Source organism: Heliangelus exortis, chromosome 18 (assembly GCF_036169615.1).
Source record: "Heliangelus exortis chromosome 18, bHelExo1.hap1, whole genome shotgun sequence".
Taxonomy (NCBI): domain Eukaryota; kingdom Metazoa; phylum Chordata; class Aves; order Apodiformes; family Trochilidae; genus Heliangelus; species Heliangelus exortis.
In genome coordinates, this window is record NC_092439.1 from 32,441 (window position 1) to 60,271 (window position 27,831).

General features: G+C 50.4%; 4 long non-coding RNA genes across 5 annotated transcripts; all 4 read right to left on the reverse strand.

Annotated features, from left to right (window-relative positions):
- Positions 1–515: 515 nt before the first annotated feature.
- Positions 516–15,504, reverse strand: LOC139804479 (uncharacterized). Of its 2 annotated transcripts, none has more exons than XR_011729399.1 (3): positions 14,606–15,504; positions 14,172–14,227; positions 516–712 (listed from the first exon to the last, which is right to left on the reverse strand). It is a non-coding gene; the product is annotated as an uncharacterized lncRNA (long non-coding RNA). The 2 variants fall into 2 exon arrangements; XR_011729400.1 differs by lacking the exon at positions 14,606–15,504 and adding an exon at positions 14,316–14,380.
- LOC139804480 (uncharacterized) lies at positions 882–2,066 on the reverse strand. The gene is made up of 3 exons (XR_011729401.1): positions 1,166–2,066; positions 1,041–1,092; positions 882–945 (listed from the first exon to the last, which is right to left on the reverse strand). It is a non-coding gene; the product is annotated as an uncharacterized lncRNA (long non-coding RNA).
- Positions 15,505–16,595: 1,091 nt separating the features above from the next.
- LOC139804702 (uncharacterized) lies at positions 16,596–17,174 on the reverse strand. Its single transcript, XR_011729502.1, has 3 exons — positions 17,053–17,174; positions 16,810–16,856; positions 16,596–16,690 (listed from the first exon to the last, which is right to left on the reverse strand). It is a non-coding gene; the product is annotated as an uncharacterized lncRNA (long non-coding RNA).
- Positions 17,175–18,931: 1,757 nt separating this feature from the next.
- Positions 18,932–19,494, reverse strand: LOC139804868 (uncharacterized). Its single transcript, XR_011729584.1, has 3 exons — positions 19,375–19,494; positions 19,132–19,178; positions 18,932–19,012 (listed from the first exon to the last, which is right to left on the reverse strand). It is a non-coding gene; the product is annotated as an uncharacterized lncRNA (long non-coding RNA).
- Between the last annotated feature and the right edge of the window lie 8,337 nt (positions 19,495–27,831).

The following is a 27,831-nucleotide window of genomic DNA, read 5'->3' on the forward strand; positions in this document are numbered from 1 at the left end:
GCCGTGCTGATCAGGAAAGGCTTTCCCGGGAGGATGCCCAAGATGCGGGACTTGCTCTGCGAGGACACAGAGGACCATCAAGGCCTCAGGAAGCTCTAAGACAGCAAAAACACAAAACACACAACCCCACACACCGAAGCTGGAGCTGCCCTGCCCACGCTGGAATCACACTGGAAAGTAACCTGTTCCTTCACCCACCCAAAGGGGGCTGCTCCCAGACAACCCTCTCCCCTACACTAACTTCAAAACACCACCTGCAATTCCCAGCCTCGACTCCTCTGCTCAGCCCCTCCCCACCCGCCCCTGGGCCCTCAACTTATCTTCAAGAGCGACAGCGGCACAAAGCCACGGTCGGTAACGAAAACCACATCGTTTGACTGGGATGTGCTTCCAGTCGCACGGTTCCTCTTCGTCCCCTAGACGTAAAAAAGGAAAAAACACAACCCACAGGTCACCCACAGCGCTGGCACAAGTCCCACCTAAGCCAACGCACGCTACTTCTGCTGCACTCACCTCCTCGAGGGAGCCCCATGGTATACCACGCACCTTCTCCTTCCAGAGTTGAACGCTATCGCCACCATTGATTGGGGCACCTGAAACACCAAGAGAAAGAGTTCCTGTTCTGCTGATCAGAAGTCACCAGCCCCATGAACCCCTCGCTACCACCTCAACTTCAACGCTCATCCGGTTCCAAAGGTGGCACGCACAGCGCCTGCAAAAACAAAAGGAAACGTTTAAGTGACTTGATGTAAAATACATGGCTGACCCAGCCCACCACCATCTCACCTTCTCCAACCGCTCCTAAATATGTGTCTTTTTCCCTACAAGGATGGTTGTGGCACCTGCAAAAGTCAAAGCAAAAGGAACATGCTGAGGTAGTGCCTCAGCCTCTCACCCAGCTGCCTGCCATCCTCGTGGGGTGCCAAAAGTAGGTTCGGAGGACACCTGGAAAACACAAAAAACAGGGGATGCCAATGCCTTCAACGAAAATAAAACACCCGAGAAATAACTGCTCCTCCAGCACACCAGCCTTTGCTCACCTTGCCAGAGCCACCTCCGGAACAGATATTCTGCTTCCTTGGCTGCTCTCACCTTCAAAAGGACAAACAAACCATAATGTGGCCAGGTAGCCAGGAGAGGGACCTTCACTCCAACACCGACTAACCTTTGGACGGCGCTCTTCTCTCCTCCCGCTCTTTCATGTACATCCTTGTCACACGGGATCTGAAAAACAGTGATACACAAGTCACTGGAACACTGCCCAACAGCTGAACTATTCAGTTATGGCTCTTCCAGCAAACTCCGGGAAGGGCAGCTCCAAGCCAAACACTCAGACCAACTCCAGACACAGCCCTGCAAATCACGAGACTCGATCTCAAGAGAACGCCAAGCAAAAAGAATATCTCTGGGATCCAAGACTGTTGGGCAAGAAGACCTACGGCGATGCAACTGCAAAACGAGAGGCTGAATCAAGGGACGCCGAAGAACCCGGGCTTCAAGACCTGATGACACGAGGATGCGGGGAACAAAGTCCCACTCTGGGAAAATCCACGACCAGAGATGATGCTGATGCAGGTGGCGATGATGTTTCAGAAGATGACCATCAGGAAGCTTCCCAGATGAAAGACCTATCTACACTTCAAACTTGTCACACAAGAAGAAGATGCTGCTGACTAGGACTGTGCTGATGAGTAAAGGCCTTGCAGGGATGAGGGTCAAGATGCGGGACTTGCTCTGAGAGGACATCAAGGCCTGAGAAAGCTTTAAGACAAAGACATACAACACAAACTACACTCCACCACACACCAAGGCTGGAGCTGCCCTGCCCACACTGGCATCACATCAGAGATTAACCCACTTCCTTCACCTGACCAAAGGAGCCTGCTCCCAGACTGCCCTCTCCCCTACACTAACTTCAAAACCCCTTCCACAACTCCCACCAGCCTTGACCCCTCTACACCACTGGTCCCTCAACTTATCTTTCAGAGGACTGGCTCTCCAAAGTCGTGGTTAGCCAGGAAAATAAACAGGAGCAGCCCAGAAGAATCCTCAACTTGCAAGGTTCCCCTTTGCCACCTGCATTAAAAAAAAAAGAAAAGTCACACCACAACACCAAAACAAGCAAACAAAAAAAACTCCACACACATAACCACAACACCGAAACGCCTACCAGAATATTCAGCAATAAGTCCAACATCAGCCAGCCCCATTCCCCTCCAAATGTCCCAGCTTCGCAGAAGAGCCCTGCGGGGTCCCACTCGCCCACGCTTTCCAGAGTTGGATGCTGTAGGCATCGTCATTCAGGGAACCTAAAAGGCACAAAACTATTGTTCTGCTTGAGAGAAGACACTACTCCACAAGCCCTGCACTGCCACCTCACCTCCAGTGCTCACTCAGTTCCTGGCACTTGCTAGCATCAGGCCAGGGAGGGACAGGCGCCCATCAATCGCCCAAAGGGCGCCGCTTCTGGACAGCTCGCTCCCCTACAGTAACTTCAAAACCCGAGCCGGCGATTCCTAACCTTGACCCCTCCACGCAGACCCTCCCCAACCATCCTCCCTTTCTCTTACCTTTCAAACGGCTGGGGCTCTGAAGCACTGGACAGAAAAGTAACCCACATCGGCTGACGGGGATCTTCCCAAAACCACAGAGTTCCTCCTCGTCATCTGCAAGAACAAACGGCAGTGCCACCAGAAATAGGACGTCAGCTAAATACCAACCCCTTCCACAAGCTCCTCATAACCCCCAACTTGCCCTGCTCACCTTCCCCTTCCACTCGTTATGGCCACCATCGCTTCTGGCACCTGAAATACCAGGAGACACAAAATTCCCGTTCTGCTTGTCAGATCGAGCCTCCTCGTTACCATCCCGTCTCACCTCCAGCGCTCTTCCCCCTCCAAAGGGGGCACGCGCAGCTCCTGCAAAAACAAAGGGAAACCCTTAACCGAGTTGAAGCAAAATCTCTGGATGAGCCAGCCCGCAACCATCTCACCTTCTCCGACCGCTCCTCAACGCGTGGTTTTGCGTGGCACCTGCAAAAGTCAAAGCAAAAGCACGTGCCGAGATACTGCCTAAAACAACAGGCAGCCCACGCCAGCCTTTGCTCAGAAAACTTCCAGATCCCTTCTGCAACGACTCCCAACCTCAGCACTTCAGTTCAGTCCCTCAACTTATCTTCTTCAGGGATGGTGGGTTTGGATCTGTGTCCAGCAAAACACCACGCTGTCTGACGGGCATGTTCCTCTTCATCACCTGCAATCAGAAAAAAAGGAAAAACAGAAACAGTGTCACCAATAAGGTGCACTTCAGCCATCAACAACCGCTTATACTACACCCACCGCCTCAAAAGGGCCCCACCCAGTTCCACTCACCTCCTCGATCCAGAGTCGAATGCTGTGTCCACCACTGCTTTGGGCACCCAGAAGACCAAGAGAAAGAGTTACTGTTCTGCTGATCAGTACTCACCAGCTCCACGAACCCACTCTCTACCACCCCAGCTCACCTTCAATGCTCATCCGGTTCCAAAGGTGGCACGCACAGCACCTGAAACATAAGGGAAACCTTTAACAGAGTTGATGTTAATACATGGCTGACCCAGCCCACAGACATCTCACCTTCTCCAGCTGTTCCTCAAGACATGGCTTTGTCACTCCGACACTGTGTGTGACACCTGCAAAAGTCAAAGCAAAAGGCACACGCCGAGATATTGTCCCCAACAACAAGCAGCCCACTGTGATGTCCATCTCCTGCTTCTTTACCTCGGCCTCTCACCCATCTGCCTGCCATCTCTTTGGGGTGCCCAAACAAGGTTAGGAGTGCACCTGAAAAAAACCACAAACAACAAGGGATGTTCATGACCAACCAATAATACAACACCTGAGAATAACTGCTCCTCCAGCCCACCAGCCTTTGCTCACCTTGCCACAGCCACCTCCGGTGCCCGTATCCCGCTTCGCTCGCCGCTTCCGCCTTCAAAATGACAACAAACCATAACGCGGTCAAGCACCCAAAGGAGGCACCTTCCCGCCAACCCCACACCCTGACCAACCTTCGGATGTCGGCCTCCTCTCCTCCTCCATCTGCTTCTTGATGGTCATTGACACGTAGGATCTGAAAAACAGGATTATGCAAGTCACTGGGAAGCTGCTCAGCACCGAGTCGGTCAGGTTGTGTCGCTTCCCATGGCCCCTGAACCTACCCAGAGGGCAGGGCAGCTCCAAGCCAAACACTCACAGGCACAGACTGACCCGAGACACAGCCACGTGAGTCACAAGACATGACCTCAAGATAAAACTCGGAGCAAGAAGAGGGACTCTGGAATCCAAGACTTTTGGGCAATAAGACCTACAGCGATGTGTCTGCAAAGCGAGGGAACGAAGCGACGGATGCCCGAGGAGCCACCTTCAAGACCTGAGGATGCAAGGATGCGGGGAATGAGTCCCCCCTCAGGGAAACTGGGTGGACAGAGATCAGATGACAATGCAATTGAGAATGACATTGCGGAAGACAACCATCAAGAAACTTCCAAGTCAAGAGACCGATCTGCAATTTTGACAGATGATGCTGCTGATCAGCACCATGATGATCGGGAAAGGCTGTGCAGGGATGATGCCCAAGATGCGAGACTTGTTCTGTGAGGACACACAGAAGACCATCAAGACCGGAGGAAGCTCTAAGACAAAGACAGACAACACAAAATACACAACCCCACACACCAAGGCTGGAGCTGCCCTGCCCTGGAAACTAACATGCTCTATTCACCCACTCAAAGGGTGCTGATTGTAGACAGCCCTCTCCCAGATGCCATCTTCAAAATCCCTCCTGCAACTCCAAGCCTCAGCCCCTCTGCAACCAAGTTCCTGTACTTAGCTTTCAGAGGCCTGTGGGTCTAAATTTATGTCCAGCAACAAAACCACGTTGTCTGACTAGCACGTTCCTGCAGTTTTAAGGTTCCTCTTCAACAACTGCATTAAAAAAAAAAAAAAAAAAAAAAAAATCACAAATAGAAAAAAAAAAAATTTGCATGCAACCATATTCTTGCTATAAAGAGCTCTAACTTTCGGTGGTTCTCAAGTTCTTACCTTAAAGAGTCTTCCCAAACAGCCCAGAGAGCTCAACAGCTGCAGTCAGCTCCAGGAGTAGGAGAGCTCTGACCTCAGAGAAGCCCAAGAGCTGACTGAAGACCCAAGCCAAAGGCTGTGGCTTATATACCACAGGCACCGCCCACAGCTATTCCCATAATCCCCTGGGAAAGGGGAGGTGGTGATTACCACAAGGTATAAAAGCAGCCAGAGGAGAAGCAGTCAGTTTTCTCCTCTTTCTTCAGTTTACGGGAGAAGCAGAGAAACTCCGTGATGCCGGCTGAGGAATTTGGGTTTTTTTTCTCTCTCGTTGTTACTTCAGCGACACGACCAGGTAAAAATTTAACCCACAGGGAACCTTAACAGAGTAAAGGTCATTGGAGGCTTGGATTAGACAGAAGAGAGGAAAGAACAAGTGGGGTGGGTCACAGATATGGACTCACAAAGTCTCCTGAAAGACTCAGAAGGGTGAGAGCTATGCAACAAAGCTAAAAGTGGAAGGCAGCGTTCTGTTAGAGGGGTCATTTTTGGATCGAAGACACTGAAGAAAGCTGAGGGGCACAAGCAGCAGTCTGGAGGGGATTTTAATAGAGTACAGGCGTCCCCGGGATGTTGGGAACCGAATGACAGACGGCATGAGAAGAGCTTCTCGTGGAGCGAAAAAGGCGTAAAATGCGCAACGGAGCCTGAAGGTGGCTGTGGGACGCCGAGAGGGGGGGCGTGAGGTTGGCCTCCGGAGGTGTGGTGGTGAGAGAAGGGTGCTGTGAGAGAGGTAAAAGGCGGCTGTGGGACACGAGGAAAAACCGTACGTGTCCAGTTGATGTACCGATGTCCTCGGGGGCTGAGGGACTGAACAGATGTCTAAGTTCACAACAAATGAAGGAAGGGTTCTGGGGTGCAAAGAGAGCCTGAAGAAGGATTCTGTCTCAGTAAGAGAGCTAAAAAGAGCACCACAGAGATCGAAGGGTGTGGGGCGGCGTGAGGATGGTCTCGTAAGGAGCGGTGCCCTGAATGAGAGGGCTCTGATGGGCCATAATGTTGAAAAAGAGTCCGGGAAGACCCTCTGGCAGAGTCTTGAGGGGGAGACCGGACCCCCGTCCCTTTCTGAACGCTTCCTCGGAGAGGACCCTGGGTGTGGCTGGATGTGGTCTTTGCCCCTGGCAGTAAAGCGGAGTTCATACTCTCCCTCTGCCCCAGAGTTGGTGTATTTTATCTCTGCCTTTTAATACCTCGCTACCTGTCTGCATGATGTGCACCCGTCCCGTTGTATAAAGGGTTTCTTTAAAATGCATCTTACCCCAGGGTGATTGGTCTCTTGGCTCTTCTGCATGTGCCTTTGATTTCACTGGTTGTTTCATCTGAACCTGAAGTTCTGACGGTTTGCTGCCATCCCCAAATAAATTGATCCGTTTGCTTCCTGGTCTCCGTATGGAACTCTAGTTCCTGAAATTCAGCTTTCATTTTGCCGTCTCCCTGTCCTGTGGACTTATCTGGCTCTCGAGGGGGGAGGGGCTTGCTGCGCTGCTTTTCTATTAGTCTGTCCTTGGTGTTTCACGTGGCATCGGTTTCACTAGATTTCAAGGACAGTTGAGAGTGTCCTGAGGTCTATATAGATCTGCTACTTAATATGATACTTTGCCAGATGGGCGGGGTCAGCGCAAAAGACACAGGTACCCAAATAAAGAAGTTAGTTTATATTTACTGATGTATTAAATTATAAGAGAACAAGTGCAGAAACAAACAACAAAACTGAAGTGCGATAGCAAAGTCAGAGCAAAACACAGCAACTCATCTAATTGTTACTATACAGACGCAGCGATAAAGAGTAAGAAAGACGTGTCGCCGATTGCCGTAATGGTTCGACTTTGCCTGGATCTGCGGTTGCTGGGGAGCCCTGGTTGTGACGAGGACACGGAGAACCCTTCCCAGCAGTTGGGAAATCCTACACGGTGCATCCTCTTGTAGGTGAGGACGGCAGAAAGGGTCCAGTTTTTCGAGTATCCCGTTGCCGCTAGTCCGAAGGACTTGCGCTTTTCTTAACGTGAAAACGTCCGGTCTTACGCCCCGTAACGACCGAAACCGGGGCCTGGCTGGGGCTCAAGTTGCAGATCGTAGGGCTGCCTAAACTATCTCCCCTAGACATGTTACTGGTGGTTACCTAAAATATCTGCCCAGACAATTCAGTATATTGGCTGCTTTTGCACTCTCTCGTGGTTTGAAAAAAATTTCTCAGAATGGGGAGGGTAAGCTACTGCTTTCACAAACCTTTTTCCTCCTACATACTTAGCTGATCTCCCAGTAAACCAAATGTGCTCCGTCTCAGGATGAGTTAATAGATCCAAGTTTTTTTCAAACCTCATTAAAGATTCATTTTTGAGTGCAAAATCAGGGTTTACTTCTTGATTACTCATGGGGGGCAGTGGCTAGCTGCTAGTGGAAGGCAGCCACACCATAGCCTCCCACTTTGGCTCTATCTTGAATATATTTGACCCATTGCATGATAGGAATTATGGCAGACAGAGCCTCTTTATATCCTACTGTGAGTTGTTCTAGTTCTAGCGCAGCCCAAAAACGTGCTAATGTAGTAGATGTTTGTGAATTCATGTTAAATAATTATGAAGTGTTTGCTAACCCAACTTTGAGAGTACTAATAATATATCTGTCTTCAATATTGTGAAATATGCAAACGTAGGAATTCGTTAAAATGAAATAACTGTTCTTTGTGTAACTACAAAGCTTAAGGGAACAAGAAACAAGACATCCACAGTTTCTGTACCCTGAAAACACTACAACGTACATCCTGTTGTGCTAATCTAAGCTGATTTTGCTGCTCACCACATAGCGTTGCAATTTAAGGTGGTTTTACTGCTGACTGCAGATTGTTGCACAGGAAAGAGCGAAGGAGCGCATGTGCGGAATCGAAGGGTAACGAGAGGGGAAACTGAGGCAGACACTGACTTCATCCAACGACCACCAGATGGGGGTCAAAAAGATCCCCAGAGATAAAGCGGGCATGCGCCTTTGAAGGCCTGCTTCTCCCAAGAACTAATAAACATAATCCAGCCTATTCCTAGAACAGTCATGAATATGTACTAGAATAGTTATGAATATGTATTAAGGTATGGAATGTAAGATAAAAGATTAAACTTTAAGGCATGTGTGCGAGTGGAGCGGAGGCTCCCCACGCACCCAGCGCTGTTTTGCTTATTGCAATTTTATTAATTAAATTAAACTATTAACAGAATATTGAGTCAGTAATTTATAACACTGATAACTCTCAAAGTGGAGTTGTTTTCTGCTTCTGGTAATTTTCTCCCCCGGGCTCCAAGTTCTGTGTAACCCGTTTACAGATTCGTTTGAGATCTCGTCTTATTTGTGAGGATCATAAATCCAAAACCTGTTGTTAAGCCTCTTCTGTTAATTCCAAATCACCCTGCTGTTCACTTCTGCAAACTCACACTTTTCCCTTGTTACCTCACATAACAGGGTTAAGATTGGTCCTACGTGTCAGATGCGCTGTCTCCAAAAACGACACAATCCGATGACTGCTAAGAATTGAACACCCCAATACACGCTGCCACGCACTGAATATAAGAAGATACAAAACCATTGACGGGCAGTCGGGCATCTTTTGAGCGAAAAACTACAAATGAGTCTCCGGAAGTCGGCCATTTTGTTACCGGAAGTCGGCCATCTTTTTAGCGAAAAACTACAAATGAGTCTCCGGAAGTCGGCCATCTTGTCACCGGAAGTCGGCCATCTTTTTAGCGAAAAACTACGAATGAGTCACCGGAAGTCGGCCATCTTGGTTCCGGAAGTCGGCCATCTTTTTACCGGAAAACTACAAATGAGTCTCCGGAAGTCGGCCGTTTTCTTACCGGAAGTCGGCCATCTTTTCAGCGAAAAACTACAAACGAGTCTCCGGAAATCGGACAAACTGAAAATTAAAAATTTAAGAGCCCCCAATGTCCACTGAGCGTAGAAACACACCATCTGGGAGATCCTCTGATCTTCGCCAAAACCTGTCAATTTTCTCTCTTACTTCATAGATTCATTTAATCACTCGTGTTGGAAGGGGCCCTCAAAGACCATCTGGTCCAATCCCTCTACCTAATACTATGGATTCGATGTCTTAACACTTTCTACAACGGGGGGAATCTACCGCTTCTCCTGGGAGACCATTCCAATCTTTTACTGTCCACATGGTGAAAAATGAACTTATGTCCAATCAGAATTTCTCCATTACCTCTTATCCATTAAGCCCCACCTTACCTTGTTGCTGGAGGACCAAAAGAGAGAACTGTTGCAAGACGAACCTCTCTTAGGGCACGGCCCTCCGAGGTCCAAACAGGCGTTTCAGCAGAAACTCACGAATAGTGCTCTGAGTTTATTGCCCTCAGGGTTGCCGAGCCTGGCTCGGAGCTACTGCTCTGGAATCAGCTAACCTATCTCCTGGCTTGCTCAGGAATGAGCTGAGTGAGATTGTGCTCCAGGCCTCACCTTTTATTGGCCCCCTAATCCTGCTCGTGCGCAGTTGGGGCCTGCCCTAATCAGGCACAGGTGGGTTTAACACAAGCTCATGCCCCCTACCTGGCAATTAGTGGCACCTGGTTGCCTCATTTCACTACAGAGAACAGTGAGCAGCTGACTGTCTGGCTCCTTCTGGTTACACGAGGACAAAAAAAGAACATAGAGTGCAGCTGAGTAATGGGGAACATTCGGTTTCTAAAGGTCCAAAATAGAGAGTTTGTTTGGCTGCTTCACATGCTGTTTCCAGTTGCTGGAGGACTGGTGTCTGTCAGCAAGCCAGCAAGCATTTAAATACCCATCTAATATCTGCTTTGACCTATACATCAGCTTTGATACACTCACACAGAATCCCTGGAGCAAAATATCCCCCGTCCCTCCTGGTCCCACACTCCCCCCTCACCTCTACCATACACCCTGACAGCCCTCACAGCCCTTTACCCCTCCCCACTGTAACTCCAGTGCTTAAAACACATCTATAAAGACTATTAGGCAGGATTTGTCATTACATTCGTAACATCAAAGCAACACTCTTGCTGGGGGCAGAAAAAGCTTCCATCCTTCCTTCTTCCACTGCTGGGGTAGAGAACCCTGTATGGCTGCCTCTACTTGTATCACGAGACACCCCTACACACACGCTGCTGCAGTAGTGGCACTGCATCCTGCTTAGACAAAGCTGAAAGTAAAAAATGACTCCTGAAAGTAAAAAAATAAATTCACCATCTGCTCATGAGGTGTCCACATGTTTATACATATCCTATTTAAATACTTCTATAGGCAAGTATTTCACTTCCTTTCTGCATTCATGTAACTTGTACAACTGTTCACTGATACCATTACATTTTCTATCTCAAACACAGGGATAATTTGACCAGGTATTTTTTGTGTGTTACACAACCGGGATAGCTGCCCAAAGGAGATGCTACCAAACCCCCAGGGAAATATCCCATTTAGAGGGAGACAGAAACATAGTACTTCAGAGCGCTCCATCAAAACACCAGCAAAAGATACCTGCAGCATCCAGCTGTCTCTCTGTTCAAAGATTTAGAATAGATAATTAGCTAAACTAGGTAATACGAGATCTAAAGCATGTTAGCAGGGGCTGTTAGCATCTAAACAATGCAGTTTGTACTTTACACAACTGTTTTTGTTACATTTATGATACAAAAAAGTCTGTGATAACTCTTTGGCTTTAATTTTTGAAGGATGATGGAGAGAAGGGAGGGTAAAACTGCAGGAGTCAAACAAATCCCCACTGCTGCAGTATATAAACTTACCAAAAAGGACTCTCTGATTTGTTAATACATCTGGATGTACCAAAACGTGCAGAGGAATGCATTTTCATCATCTCAGCTGCTGCAATTGTGACCCACAAAGCCAGAAACACCATCAACTTGAGAAAGATGTGCTGTGCTTCCCTCTTGAGAATGACTTTCTCTTTTTTTGAAGGAGGAGGAAAGAGTCTTGTTGCCGGTGACTTCCGCAGACTCTTTTGGGATCTGCTCTGATGGGGAGTTTCCAAAATGCAACATCTTTGAATGAGAGGCATTTCTGTTTTGGACTCTCTCTTCCCATCTTCTATCAATATTCATGCTGAAGGGCAGTTGTTCCTAGCTTGCAGCAGGCCAGGGATCAGATTCCTTCCTCAAGAAAAGGCACATCAGGTAACTGGTATATTTCTGCAGTCACCAGGCAAAAAAAAAAAAAAAAAAAAAAAAAAAAAAAAAAAAAAAAAAAAAAAAGCAGAGTGCCAGCAGGAAGCATCTATGGGTTGGCAAACCTCTTCTGCTTCAACCTCCTTCACCATCCCTTGAAGTACTCATCATCCCTAAAGACACCCCCCAAGTCATATAGAAATAGCACTTAGGGATATGGCTTAAGTTCTTGTCAGTGTTGGGTTAATGGTTGGACTCTAATGATCTTGAAGGTCTTTTCTAATAGAGGTAATTCTGTGATTAGCACCATGGGCTTTCCCTCACGTGCTCTGTACCCATTCAGTGCCAGATACTGCATCTGTCATTGTTTGTAGAACCCAAGCTACATCAAGAGACAAAATGACAGTTATACTTGAAGGGAGTCACCAGCTCCATGTTCATCCTCACTACTACCCCAGCTCACCTCAAATGCTCATCCAGTCCCAAAAGTGGCCTAAAGTTCATGCAAAAAAGTAACTGCTTCACTGAGTAGCCACATTATTCTCCGCTCTTTGACACTGACCTTGCCTCGGACTACTTGCTATAGTCAGCAGCTTTGTCCCAGTGAGCCTGCTTAGGATATTTGCAAAAAACAAAAGGAATGTACCAAGATGCTGCCTCAAACAGCACCCTGCCTGCAACAATCCCCATCTCTTACTCCTTTACCTTGGCAATTTGCATATCCAGCCTCTGCAATTTTCTTGTTGTCACATGGTGACTACAATAGAACCTATAAACATCAACTGATGCTTCTAACTTCAACAACACACCCGAAAAATAACTGCTCTTTGGTCCCACTAGTCATCACTCACCTCACCCCAGTCACCTTCAGTGACTATCCCACTTCGCTTACTGCTTCTACCTTCAAAATGACTTAAACACACACTGTAATCAGGTAGCTACCAGAAGCACAATCCCTCCAGCACTACACACTGACTGACCTGACTGCACTCTGCTCCCTTGTTTCTTCTTACAAGCGCATATTTGTCCTTTGCATCTGAAAGAAAGTGTTACACAAGTCACTGAAATGCTGAACAATGGACAGACAATTCCAGACATCTCAATCCTAGTTAGGAAACCCATCTAGTGTACTACTACCCTCATGCCATTAATAAACACAGCCCCAAAACTTTAAACCCATACACATACAACTGTTAACTACTGAGAGGGTCAATCTCCTGCACTCTCATGAAGGTCCCATCACCTTCATCACCATCAAAGCAACTGCCCACCCAGCCTGAGTATGGCTGCTCCACTGAAGATCACTGTAAAATTGTGGCCTAAAAACTACAGGCAAACATCACCAGAGACCCTTATGGCTCTTCAATATCCCCAGCTCTACAATCTGGGCAGAGCAGCCCCAGGCCAAACACACAAACACAGACCAACCCAAGACACACCACTGCAAACTACAAGATTAAACATTAATATAAAACTCCCCAAAAGAATTAGTCTGGGGTCCAAGAAGTTGGCCAAGAAGATCTACAGGGATGCAAGGGTGAGGCAGGGAGGCCCCATGGTGACATCAAGTGTCATAGAACACTTCCTGTTACAATAATTACTCTTCAAAATAACATATCAGATGTACAAGAAGACTAGCATCAAGACCTAAGGATGCAGAGACAAGGTTGCATAGTGGAAAATTTATGACCAGAGATGCTCATTCGTTCATAAAGAAGATTACAAAAGATGCCTATCAAGAAATTTGCAAGATGCAAAAAAAGAAGGATCCAGATATGACTAAATGTGTTCAACACCATGGGGATGATGTTCAATATTACTTGTCCTGTGAGGGACTCTGGAATCCAAGACTTTTGGGCAATAAGACCTACAGAGATCCATCTGCAAAGCGAGGGAATGAAGCAACAGATGCCCGAGAAGCTGCCTTCAAGGCCTGGGGATGCAAGGATGCGGGGACCGAGTCCCCCTCAGGGAAACTGGATGGACAGAGATCAGATGACAATGCAATTGAGAATGACATTGCTAAAGACAATCTTCAAGAAACTTTCAAGTCAAGAGACCGATCTGCAATTTAGACTCGTCGTGCGGAATAAGACGCTGCTGATCGGCACCGTGCTGATCAGGAAAGGCTTTGCAGGGAGGATGCCCAAGATGAAGGACTCGCTCCGTGAGGACACAGAGGACCATCAAGGCCTGACGAAGCTCTAAGACAACCAAGACTGACAACATAAAACACACAACCCCACACACCAAGGCTGGAGCTGCCCTGCCCATGCTGGAATCATGCTGGAAAGTAACCTGTTCCTTTCACCCACCCAAAGGGGGCTGCTCCCAGACAACCCTCTCCCCTACACTAACTTCAAAACACCACCTGCAATTCCCAACCTCGACTCCTCTGCTCAGCCCCTCCCCACCCAGCCCTGGGCCCTCAACTTATCTTCAAGAGCGAGAGCAACACAAAGCCACGGTCAGTAATGAAAACCACATTGTTTAACTGAGATACGCTTCCAGTCGCACGGTTCCTCTTCATCCCCTATACGTAAAAAAGGAAAAAACACAACCCACAGATCACAAACAGTGCTGGCACAAGTCCCACCTAAGCCAACACACGCTACTTCTGCTGCACTCACCTCCTCAAGGGAGCCCCGTGGTATACCGTGCACCTTCTCGTTCCAGAGTTGAACGGTATCGCCACCATTGCTTGGGGCGCCTGAAACACCAAGAGAAACAGTTCCTGTTCTGCTGATCAGAAGTCACCAGCCCCGTGAACCCCTCGCTACCAACTCAACTCAACTTCAACGCTCATCTGGTTCCAAAGGTGGCACGCACAGCGCCTGCAAAAACAAAAGGAAACGTTTAAGTGACTTGATGTAAAATACATGGCTGACCCAGCCCACCACCATCTCACCTCCTCCAACCCCTCCTAAATGTGTGTCTTTGTCCCTCCAAGGATGGTTGTGGCACCTGCAAAAGTCAAAGCAAAAGGCACATGCTGAGGTCGTGCCTCCAACAACAGGCAGCCCACTGTGATGTCCACCTCCTGCCCCCTTACCTCAGCCTCTCACCCATCTGCCTGCCATCCTTGTGGCGTGCCAAAAGTAGGTCTGGAGGACACCTGGAAAACTCAAAAAACAGGGGATACCAATGCCTTCAACGACAATAAGACACCTGAGAAATAACTGCTCCTCCAGCACCCCAGCCTTTGCTCACCTTGCCAGAGCCACCTCGGGAACAGATATTCTGCTTCCTTGGCTGCTCTCACCTGCAAAAGGACAAACAAACCATAATGGGGTCAGGTAGCCAGGAGACGGACCTTCGCTCCAACACCCAACACTGACTAACCTTTGGATGGTGCTCTTCTCTCCTCCTGCTCTTTCATGTACATCCTTGTCACACGGGATCTGAAAAACAGTGATACACAAGTCACTGGAATACCGCTCAATAGATGAACTATTCAGTTACGACTCTTCCAGCAAACTCTGGGAAGAGCAGCTCCAAGCCAAACACTCAGACCAACTCCAGACACAGCCCTGCAAATCACGAGACGTGATCTCAAGAGAACACCAAGCAAAAAGAATATCTCTGGGATCCAAGACTGTTGGGCAAGAAGACCTACGGCAATGCAACTGCAAAACGAGAGGCTGAATCAAGGGACGCCGAAGAACCCGGGCTTCAAGACCTGATGACACGAGGATGCGGGGAACAAAGTCCCACTCTGGGAAAATCCACGACCAGAGATGATGCTGATGCAGGTGGCGATGATGTTTCAGAAGATGACCATCAGGAAGCTTCCCAGATGAAAGACCTATCTACACTTCAAACTTGTCACACAAGAAGAAGATGCTGCTGACTAGGACTGTGCTGATGAGTAAAGGCCTTGCAGGGATGAGGGTCAAGATGCGGGACTTGCTCTGAGAGGACATCAAGGCCTGAGAAAGCTTTAAGACAAAGACATACAACACAAACTACACACCACCACACACCAAGGCTGGAGCTGCCCTGCCCACACTGGCATCACATCAGAAATTAACCCACTTCCTTCACCTGACCAAAGGAGCCTGCTCCCAGACTGCCCTCTCCCCTACACTAACTTCAAAACCCCTTCCACAACTCCCACCAGCCTTGACCCCTCTACACCACCGGTCCCTCAACTTATCTTGCAGAGGACTGGCTCTCCAAAGTCGTGGTTAGCCAGGAAAATAGACAGGAGCAGCCCAGAAGAATCCTCAACTTGCAAGGTTCCCCTTTGCCACCTGCATTAAAAAAAAAAAAAGTCACACCACAACACCAAAACAAGCAAACAAAAAAAACTCCACACACATAACCACAACACTGAAATGCCTACCAGAATATTCAGCAATAAGTCCAACATCAGCCAGCCCCATTCCCTTCCAAATGTCCCAGCTTCGCAGAAGAGCCCTGCGGGGTCCCACTCGCCCACGCTTTCCAGAGTTGGATGCTGTAGGCATCGTCATTCAGGGAACCTAAAAGGCACAAAACTATTGTTCTGCTTGAGAGAAGACACTACTCCACAAGCCCTGCACTGCCACCTCACCTCCAGTGCTCACTCAGTTCCTGGCACTTGCTAGCATCAGGCCAGGGAGGGACAGGCGCCCATCAATCGCCCAAAGGGCACCGCTTCTGGACAGCTCGCTCCCCTACAGTAACTTCAAAACCCGAGCCGGCGATTCCTAACCTTGACCCCTCCACGCACACCCTCCCCAACCATCCTCCCTTTCTCTTACCTTTCAGACGGCTGGGGCTCTGAAGCACTGGACAGAAAAGTAACCCACATCGGCTGACGGGGATCTTCCCAAAACCACCAAGTTCCTCCTCGTCATCTGCAACAACAAACGGCAGTGCCACCAGAAATAGGACATCAGCTAAATACCAACCCCTTCCACAAGCTCCTCATAACCCCCAACTTGCCCTGCTCACCTTCCCCTTCCACACGTTATGGCCACCATCGCTTCTGGCACCTGAAATACCAGGAGACACAAAATTCCCGTTCTGCTTGTCAGATCGAGCCTCCTCGTTACCATCCCGTCTCACCTCCAGCGCTCTTCCCCCTCCAAAGGGGGCACGCGCAGCTCCTGCAAAAACAAAGGGAAACCCTTAACCGAGTTGAAGCAAAATCTCTGGATGAGCCAGCCCGCAACCATCTCACCTTCTCCGACCGCTCCTCAACGCGTGGTTTTGCGTGGCACCTGCAAAAGTCAAAGCAAAAGCACGTGCCGAGATACTGCCTAAAACAACAGGCAGCCCACGCCAGCCTTTGCTCAGAAAACTTCCAGATCCCTTCTGCAACGACTCCCAACCTCAGCACTTCAGTTCAGTCCCTCAACTTATCTTCTTCAGGGATGGTGGGTTTGGATCTGTGTCCAGCAAAACACCACGCTGTCTGACGGGCATGTTCCTCTTCATCACCTGCAATCAGAAAAAAAGGAAAAACAGAAACAGTGTCACCAATAAGGTGCACTTCAGCCATCAACAACCGCTTACACTACACCCACCACCTCAAAAGAGCCCCGCCCAGTTCCACTCACCTCCTTGATCCAGAGTTGAATGCTGTGGCCACCACTGCTTTGGGCACCTAGAAGACCAAGAGAAAGAGTTACTGTTCTGCTGATCAGTACTCACCAGCTCCACGAACCCACTCTCTACCACCCCAGCTCACCTTCAGTGCTCATCCGGTTCCAAAGGTGGCACGCGCAGCACCTGAAACGTAAGGGAAACCTTTAACAGAGTTGACGTTAATACACGGCTGACCCAGCCCACAGCCATCTCACCTTCTCCAACTGTTCCTCAAGACACGGCTTTGTCACTCCAGCACACTGTGTGACACCTGCGAAAGTCAAAGCAAAAGGCACACGCTGAGATATTGCCTCCAACAACACCCAGGCCACTGTGATGTCCATCTCCTGCTCCTCGGCCTCTCACCCATCTGCCTGCCATCTCTTTGGAGTGCCAAAACGAGGTTAGGAGGACACCTAAAAAAAAAAAAAAAAAAAAACAACAAGGGATGCTCGTCACCAACCAATAATACAACACCTGAGAAGTAACTGCTCCTCCAGCCCACCAGCCTTTGTTCACCTTGCCACAGCCACCTCCGGTGCCCATATCCCGCTTCGCTCACCGCTTCCGCCTTCAAAATGACAACAACCAGAATGTGGTCAGGTAGCCAAGGGACGCAGCTTCCCACCAACTCCACATCCTGACTAACCTTCGGATGGCGGCCTCCTCTCCTCCTCCATGTTTCTTGCTGTTCATGGACATGTGGGATCTGAAAAACAGGATTATGCAAATCACTGGGAAGCTGCTCAGCACTGAGTCGGTCAGGTTATGGCACTTCATGTGGCCCCTAATCCTACACAGCAGGCAGGGCAGCTCCAAGCCAAACACTCACAGGCACAGACTGACCCGAGACACAGCCATGTGTCCGAGCCAAGACTTGAACTCAAGATAAAACTCGCGGCAAGAAGAGGGACTCTGGAATCCAAGACTTTTGGGCAACAAGACCTACGGCGATGCGTCTGCAAAGCGAGGGAACGAAGCGACGGATGCCCGAGAAGCCGCTTTCAAGACCTGAGGACGCAAGGATGCGGGGAATGAGTCCCCCTCAGGGAAACTGGATGGACAGAGATCGGATGACAATGCAATTGAGAACGACATTGCAGAAGACAACCATCAAGAAACTTCCAAGTCAAGAGACCAAGCTGCAATTTTGACTTGTCATAAAGAAGATGCTGCTGATCAGCACCGTGCTGATCAGGAAAGGCTTTGCAGGGATGATGCCCAAGATGCGAGACTTGTTCTGCGAGGACACACAGAAGACCATCAAGGCCTGAGGAAGCTCTAAGACAAAAAAGACTGACAACACAAAACACACAACCCCACACACCAAAACCGGAGCTGCCCTGCCCATGATGGAACCATACCGGAAAGTAACCTGTTCCCTTCACCCACCCAAAGGGGGCTGCTCCCAGACAGCCCTCTCCCCTGCACTAACTTCAAAACACCACCTGCAATTCCCAACCTCGACTCCTCTGCTCAGCCCCTCCCCACCCGCCCCTGGGCCCTCAACTTACCTTTCAGAGCGATAGAAGCACAAAGCCACGGCCAGTAATGAAAACCACATTGTTTGACTGGGACGTGCTTCCAGTCGCAACTCCCGCCAGCCTTGACCCCTCTACACCACTGGTCCCTCAACTTATCTTGCAGAGGACTGGCTCTCCAAAGTCGTGGTTAGCCAGGAAAATAGACAGGAGCAGCCCGGGATAATCCTCAATTTGCAAGGTTCCCCTTTGCCACCTGCGTTAAAATAAGAAAAAAAAAAAAAAGTCACACCACAACACCAAAACATGCAAACAAAAAAACTCCACGCACATAACCACAACACCAAAACACCTACCAGAATATTCGGCAGTAAGTCCAACATCGGCCAGCCCCATTCCCTTCCAAATGTCCCAGCTTCGCAGAAGAGCCCTGCAGGGTCCCACTCGCCCACGCTTTCCAGAGTTGGACGCTGAAGGCATCGTCATTCAGGGCACCTAAAAGGCACAAAACTATTGTTCTGCTTGAGAGAAGACACTAGGTTCCACGAGCCCTGAGCTACCACCTCACCTCCAATGCTCAGGAACCTCAGCACTTCAGTTCAGTCCCTCAACTTATCTTCTTCAGGGATGGTGGGTTTGGATCTGTGTCCAGCAAAACACCACGCTGTCTGACGGGCATGTTCCTCTTCATCACCTGCAATCAGAAAAAAAGGAAAAACAGAAACAGTGTCACCAATAAGGTGCACTTCAGCCATCAACAACCGCTTACACTACACCCACCACCTCAAAAGAGCCCCGCCCAGTTCCACTCACCTCCTTGATCCAGAGTTGAATGCTGTGGCCACCACTGCTTTGGGCACCTAGAAGACCAAGAGAAAGAGTTACTGTTCTGCTGATCAGTACTCACCAGCTCCACGAACCCACTCTCTACCACCCCAGCTCACCTTCAGTGCTCATCCGGTTCCAAAGGTGGCACGCGCAGCACCTGAAACGTAAGGGAAACCTTTAACAGAGTTGACGTTAATACACGGCTGACCCAGCCCACAGCCATCTCACCTTCTCCAACTGTTCCTCAAGACACGGCTTTGTCACTCCAGCACACTGTGTGACACCTGCGAAAGTCAAAGCAAAAGGCACACGCTGAGATATTGCCTCCAACAACACCCAGGCCACTGTGATGTCCATCTCCTGCTCCTCGGCCTCTCACCCATCTGCCTGCCATCTCTTTGGAGTGCCAAAACGAGGTTAGGAGGACACCTGAAAAAAAAAAAAAACACAAACAACAAGGGATGCTCGTCACCAACCAATAATACAACACCTGAGAAGTAACTGCTCCTCCAGCCCACCAGCCTTTGTTCACCTTGCCACAGCCACCTCCGGTGCCCATATCCCGCTTCGCTCACCGCTTCCGCCTTCAAAATGACAACAACCAGAATGTGGTCAGGTAGCCAAGGGACGCAGCTTCCCACCAACTCCACATCCTGACTAACCTTCGGATGGCGGCCTCCTCTCCTCCTCCATGTTTCTTGCTGTTCATGGACATGTGGGATCTGAAAAACAGGATTATGCAAATCACTGGGAAGCTGCTCAGCACTGAGTCGGTCAGGTTATGGCACTTCATGTGGCCCCTAATCCTACACAGCAGGCAGGGCAGCTCCAAGCCAAACACTCACAGGCACAGACTGACCCGAGACACAGCCATGTGTCCAAGCCAAGACTTGAACTCAAGATAAAACTCGCGGCAAGAAGAGGGACTCTGGAATCCAAGACTTTTGGGCAACAAGACCTACGGCGATGCGTCTGCAAAGCGAGGGAACGAAGCGACGGATGCCCGAGAAGCCGCTTTCAAGACCTGAGGACGCAAGGATGCGGGGAATGAGTCCCCCTCAGGGAAACTGGATGGACAGAGATCGGATGACAATGCAATTGAGAACGACATTGCAGAAGACAACCATCAAGAAACTTCCAAGTCAAGAGACCAAGCTGCAATTTTGACTTGTCATAAAGAAGATGCTGCTGATCAGCACCGTGCTGATCAGGAAAGGCTTTGCAGGGATGATGCCCAAGATGCGAGACTTGTTCTGCGAGGACACACAGAAGACCATCAAGGCCTGAGGAAGCTCTAAGACAAAAAAGACTGACAACACAAAACACACAACCCCACACACCAAAACCGGAGCTGCCCTGCCCATGATGGAACCATACCGGAAAGTAACCTGTTCCCTTCACCCACCCAAAGGGGGCTGCTCCCAGACAGCCCTCTCCCCTGCACTAACTTCAAAACACCACCTGCAATTCCCAACCTCGACTCCTCTGCTCAGCCCCTCCCCACCCGCCCCTGGGCCCTCAACTTACCTTTCAGAGCGATAGAAGCACAAAGCCACGGCCAGTAATGAAAACCACATTGTTTGACTGGGACGTGCTTCCAGTCGCAACTCCCGCCAGCCTTGACCCCTCTACACCACTGGTCCCTCAACTTATCTTGCAGAGGACTGGCTCTCCAAAGTCGTGGTTAGCCAGGAAAATAGACAGGAGCAGCCCGGGATAATCCTCAATTTGCAAGGTTCCCCTTTGCCACCTGCGTTAAAATAAGAAAAAAAAAAAAAAGTCACACCACAACACCAAAACATGCAAACAAAAAAACTCCACGCACATAACCACAACACCAAAACACCTACCAGAATATTCGGCAGTAAGTCCAACATCGGCCAGCCCCATTCCCTTCCAAATGTCCCAGCTTCGCAGAAGAGCCCTGCAGGGTCCCACTCGCCCACGCTTTCCAGAGTTGGACGCTGAAGGCATCGTCATTCAGGGCACCTAAAAGGCACAAAACTATTGTTCTGCTTGAGAGAAGACACTAGGTTCCACGAGCCCTGCGCTACCACCTCACCTCCAATGCTCATTCAGTTCCTGGAACTTGCTAGCATCATGCCAGGGAGGGACAGGCTCCCATCAACCACCCAAAGGGCACCGCTTCTGGACAGCCCGCTTTAAAACCCGAGTAACTTTAAAACCCGAGCTAGCGATTCCTAACCTTGACCCCTCTACACAGACCCTTTCCAACCATCCTCCCTTTCTCTTACCTAACGGCTGGGGCTCTGAAGCACCGGACAGAAAAGTAACACGCATCGACTGACGGGGATCTTCCCAAAACCACCAAGTTCCTCCTCACCGTCTGCAACAACAAACGGCACTGCCACCAGAAATAGGACATCAGCTAAATACCAACCCCTTCCACAAGCTCCTCCTAAGCTCCGTCTTGCCCTGCTCATCACTTTACACACACCTTATGGCCACCATCACTTCTGGCACCTGAAATATCAGGAAACACAAAATCACTGTTCTGCTTGCAAGACCAAGCCTCCTCCTTACCATCCCGTCTCACCTCCAGCACTCTTCCGGCTCCAAAGGCGGCACATGTAGCGCCTGCAAAAACAAGGCACGTCCCGAGATACTGCCTAAAACAACAGGCAGCCCACTGTGATGTCCACCTCCCTCTCACTCCTTTACCTTGGCCCCTCACCCATCTGCCTACCATCCTCATGGGGGCCGAAATGAGGCTCGGAGGACACCTGGTAAACACAAAAAACAGGGCATGCCAATGCCTTCCACGGCAATACAACACCTCAGAAATCATAGAATCATAGAATTGGCTGGGTTGGAAGGGACCTCAGAGATCATCAAGTCCAACCCTTGACCCACCGCTGTGGTTGCTAGACTATGGCACTGAGTGCCACATCCAGTCTCTTTTTAAATATCTCCAGGGACGGAGAGTCCACCACTTCACTGGGCAGCCCATTCCAATGATTGATCACCCTCTCTGTAAAGAAATTCTTTCTAATATCTAACCTAAACCTCCCCTGGCACAACTTAAGACCATGCCCTCTTGTCTTGTTGAAAGTCGTCTGGGAAAAGAGACCAACCCCCACTTGGCTACAACCTCCTTTCAGGTAGTTGTAGAGAGTGATGAGGTCTCCCCTGAGCCGCGTCTTCTCCAGGCTGAACAGCCCCAGCTCCCTCAGCCTCTCTTCATAGGGTCTGTGCTCAAGTCCTTTCACCAGCCTGGTTGCCCTCCTTTGGACCTGCTCTAGGACCTCGAAATCCTTCTTGAGGGGCCCAGAACTGGACACAGTACTCGAGGTGTGGCCTCACCAACGCTGAGTACAGGGGCAGAATCACTTCCGTGGACCTGCTGGCGACACTGTTCCTGATACAGGCCAGGATGCCGTTGGCCTTCTTGGCCACACTTCTTGGGCACACTGCTGGCTCATGTTCAGCTTCCTGTCAATCCAGACTCCCAGGTCCCTTTCTGCCTGGCTGCTCTCCAGCCACTCTGTCCCCAGCCTGTAGCGCTGCATGGGGTTGTTGTGGCCAAAGTGCAGGACCCGGCACTTGGCCGTGTTGAACCTCATCCCGTTGGAATCAGCCCAACTCTCCAGTCTGTCCAGGTCCCTCTGCAGAGCCCTCCTGCCTTCCAGCTGATCCACACTCCCCCCCAGCTTAGTGTCGTCTGCGAATTTGCTGATGGTGGACTCAATCCCTTCATCTAAATCATCAATGAAGATATTAAACAGACTGAAGATATTAAAATAAATGCTCCTGCAGCCCACAAGCCTTTGCTCACCTTGTCAGAGCCATCTGAAGAACAGTATTACTTGTCATTGGACTGTTGCTCGATGGACATGGACAATTTTTTAAGACTCTTCCAAGGGCCCTTAACCCTACAGTGTGAGCAGGGCAGCTCCAAGCCAAACCCCCAGTGCTGACGCCAACCCAAGACACAACACTGCAAACCGCAGACTCGACCTCAAGTGAAAAGTCTCACGAAGAAGAATGATTCCAGGATCCAAAACTGCTGGGCAAGAAGACCCACAGGAATATAGCAGTGACACATGGAGGCTCCACTGGGGCTCCAAGAGTATCAAAGGACACTGACTTTTACAAGAAGCTATTCTCCAAACTTAGATGACAGATAAATGCAAAGCGTGGATTCAAGACCTAAGGATTCAGGGAACAAGTCGCAGTCTAAGAAAATCGACAATTAGAGATGCTTATGCAGTTAAGAAGAAGATGTCAGAGAACAACCTTTGAGAAAGCTATGAGACACAAGACCGTTCCATGTTGTGAATTTGTTATGCAAGACAACACATCACTGAATGACGCTAAGATGATAAATAATGGTGTTTCAGAGCCTAGGGATGGTGCCCAAGGTGCAAGACTTGCTCTGTGAATACAAAGAGGACATCAAGGTCATAGAAAGCTCTCAGACAACAATGACAGACAGCAGAAACTACACACCACCCCACACAAGGGTTGGAGCTACCCTGCCCATGTTAGCATCATGTTGGAATCTAAACTGGTCCCTTCACCTGACCAAAGGGGGCTGCTCTTGGACAGCCCTCTCTCCTACACTAACTTCGAAACCCCTCCACGCGATTCCCAACTTTGCCTGCCCCCCTCCACCCAGCCCTTCCTCACACATGGTTCCACTTATTTTTCAGAGGGCTGGGCACCTGAATCCATGGTCAACAAAAAAAGCCACATCAGTGGGCTGGGATGTTCTTGTAGCCACAGGGTTCCTCTTCATCATGTGCCATGAAAAAATTCCAACTAACAGTACCACCACCATGTCTCCGATCAGTAAACACTAACCTCTTTCAAAACGCTGAACTCCTCCAAAGAGCCCCTGGGTGTTCCATTTACCCTCTCATTCCAGAGTTGAACATCGCAGCCGTTATCACTTGGGGAACCAAAAAATACTAAGACAGAGCAAACAACGACTGCCAGCCAACAATGACTGCCAACAACACCAGCCAGATGCCCCCAGCCCTGCTCCTCTCACCTGTGCTCCAAGCACAACGCAACCCCAAAGCAGACTAAGCCCCTAAGTAGAGGTGGAGGCTTATATATCTTGGGCCCCACCCCACTGCCCTTCCCACAGTCCTTTGGGAAAGCCCCCTCATCAACCTGACTGCCCACACCTGGGCTACCCCAGCCCCAGCTGGAGCCCTTCAGAGAACATCATCCCCTGCTCCAGCCTCAGCTGGGAGCTCTGTCCCCAGGGGCTGCCAACACCCCCCAGGGCGCTCTGAAGGCAGGAAAATGTTCATTTAGACTCCTCAGAAATACCAGCACAGTTGGGGACAAGGCTCAGAGCCTGAACTGACCCAGAGAAATGAAGAAAAGGAAAAAGAATGAGGGAAAGATAAAGGGGGAGGGATGTGAAAGAAGGGCAAGGCCACACCCACGGGGGAGGAGTAGAAAGACAGGGCCACAATGACAAGAAGGGGACAGGGGAACCAAGCCACAATCAGTGCTGCCAATAAGCATCAGATGAGCCACTGCCAACCTCTTCAGCACCCTACTCCTCAGATCCCCCATGGTGTTCTGCTCATCTGCTCGTTCCAGAATCTGATGCTGTGGCTGTAATTTCTTGAGGCACATAAGATACCAGCAAGCCATAAAATTCCTGTTGTGTTTGTCAGAAGTCACCTGCCCCCTGACTCTTCTGGCTACCATCCCAGCTCACCCCAAATGCCCATCCAATCCCAAAAGGGCCTGCGCAGCACCTTCAAACACAACTGGAAAGTTCTGCACCGAGTTTCCACAAGTTACTTTCCCTTGGCACCAACCTGGCTGAATAGCGCCCCATCTATACAGCCTGCTCGTGGTCACGGAGCCTCACCGCCCTGGAGCACAGCCCTGCTCGGAGGGGTGGGACCACACACGGGAGGGGGAACCCACCAAGAGTAAGGCTAAAAACGCGGGGTAGGGCCCAGAGGAAGCTGAGCTGCGCACAAGGGTGCACAGCCCAGAGAAAGAGGGTGGGTCCAAGACAGGTTGGGGTGCAACCACCAGCCCTGCACAGCACATCACCCCCGGGGAGGCGGGGACCTCCCAGCCCACCTCCCAGTCCAGCACTACCGCCCACCCCCTGCAAGCAGGAACCAGCAAGCAGGAACCAGCAAGCAGGAACCAGCAAGCAGGAACCAGCAAGCAGGACTGGGGCAGTTCTGGGTAGGCCTCTTAGCCCCCTAGCCCCTGACTCCCAGAAGTATGAACTGAGGCCCCACCCCTTCTTGTCGCCCTGTCACCTCCTCCTCCCTGCAGCACGTGCTGAGCCCCTCCCCCACGGAGGGGCCAAGCACGGCTGGGGCAGACCCAATCCTGAAGGGTGGGGAAACAAAGAGAGGGAGGTACAGCCCCAAATGGGAGGGCGGGGCAAAGCCCAGAGGGGGCGGAGTCACAGATGGGGCAGGGCAAAGGCACGGGAGTGGAGACACGTGTGGGAGGGCGGGGCCACACTCAGGGGGCTGTGACAAGCACTAGGTGGGCAGAGAGATGCATGGAGGCGTGGCCAGGCTCAGAGGCACCTCCCAGAACAGGGGGCGGAGCAACACACAGGGGTGTGGCCAAGCTCAGAGGCGTGGCCACACACAGGGCAGGCAGAGCCGTGCACAGGAGTGTGGCCCAGATCAGGGGGGCAGAGCCACTGCACCCCAGGGGGCGGAGACACTCGGGTGGGCACAGGACAAGTACAAGGAGCCTGGGACCAAGACACAATCTGGGCAGAGACATGCATGGCAGAAGGAGACAAGATTAGAGGGGGCGTGGGGACATGATGCAGCTGGGATAGGGCATAACATGGAGGCTGGGGAGGGGGAACTAAATTACTTTCATACAGTTGAAACAGAAAAAAATTCACTTCCCATCTTACACATCTCCAATCTCCAGTTAACTCCTCTGTCCTATTTCTCATTTTCATACCCACACAGATATTGGAGTCACATCTGGTTTTGGTTGGTTTTATTTTTTATTTTCTTTCTCTTTTACATTTCTTCCTCTACAACACAAGCTTTTCCTTCATTGCATTTTCAAGTCTTTTTTAATTAGGACATGATTGAAGACATAAAAACATGAACCTGCTGTGCACAATCAGAATCATTCATTGTGTGGCTTGCAAGACTTAAATAGTATCCCAATATCTATTGATTGATCTACAATTTTGCCCAATGAGAAGCTGAGGGGCCCATGTGGGGCAGTTAGATGCACTAGGGGGCACTAGGGGCCTGTGTGAGGCAGGTTAGGGGACAATAGGGCAGCTGAGGAGCCCATGTGGGACAGTCAAAATGCTCTATGGGACACTGGAGATCTGTGTTGGTTAGACGACGGGGGAGGGGGGCGGTCCTTGTGGGGCTGGCTGGGGGACTATTGGACAGCTGAGATGCCCTATGGGCCACCGGGGGTCTGTGTGGGGCAGGTTAGGGAACAGAGCAGCTGAAAACCATGTGGGGCAGTTAAAATGCTCTATGAGGAACTGGGCAGGCCCTTTTAAGGCTGACTGGGGGACTATGAGAAAGCTGAGAAGCCCAATGGGGCACTAGGGGTCCGTGAGGGCTAAGTAAAGAAACAATAGGGCAGCTGACGGGCCAACACGGGGTCGTTAGAATGCTGTATGGGGCACTGGGGGGCCCTTGTGGGGCTGACTGGGGTGCTGTGGGGCAACTGAGATGCCCAAGGGTACACAGGGGAGGCTGTGTGGGGAACAATGGGGAAGCAAGGAATCTCTATGGGGCAGTAAGCAGACACCATGGGGCACTGGGAGTCTTTGTGGGGCAGGTTGGCAAGCTGTGGGGCAGCTGAAAGGCCTATGCGGGACAGAATGCCCTATATGGCACTGGGGGGCCCTTGTGAAACTGAGTGTGTGACTATGCAACAGCTGAGATGCCCAATGTGGCACAGGGGAGGGTCTGTGTGGGGAACTATGGGGCAGCAGGGATGCCCAATGGGGCACTTAGGATACCCCATGGGGCACTGGGGGTCTGTGTGGGGCAGGTTGGGAGACTGTTAGACAGCTGAGATGCCCAATGGGGAGGTGACTGTGGGTCACGTGTGGGTCCCCATTTGTCCCTAGGGGTTGGTGTGTCCCCCGTTCCCCCCAAACCCCACTCCCCCAGTACCTGTTCCACCAGGGGCCCATGGCAGAGCTGGATCTCCCGTTACCTCGGAACCTCCCTCTGCTGCCACAAGCCAAGGCCACTGCCATGCAGACACACCCCTCTCATGGGCACAGGTCCCACCTCCTTCTCTGTGGACATACTCCCAGGTGTAAAAACCCTGCCCCCTTTGGGTGTGGACACACCTTTTTCCTGTTAAACCCAGGAGTACAGACACACCCCATGTGTGATGGACACTTTTTGCATACACTTTGTCCACCATGTACTCACCTCCCTCCTTCCCCAGCCCACCTCAACCCCCCTTACTGCACTCTTTGTACACCATGTGGACACCTCCCCCCCTTACTGCACTCTTTTTCCACCCCATGCTCACCTCTCCCCCCCTTACTGCACTCTTTCCACCCAGTGCTCGCCTTCTCACACATACATACACACCCCTCCCCTCCCGCCCCACCCCCTGCTCTTGGAGCCGATGCTGGTCCCTTCTGACCTTATCCTCTCCCCCCCCTCACCCCAGCCTCAGAACCATCCCCAGGCCCACACATCTCACCCGTGC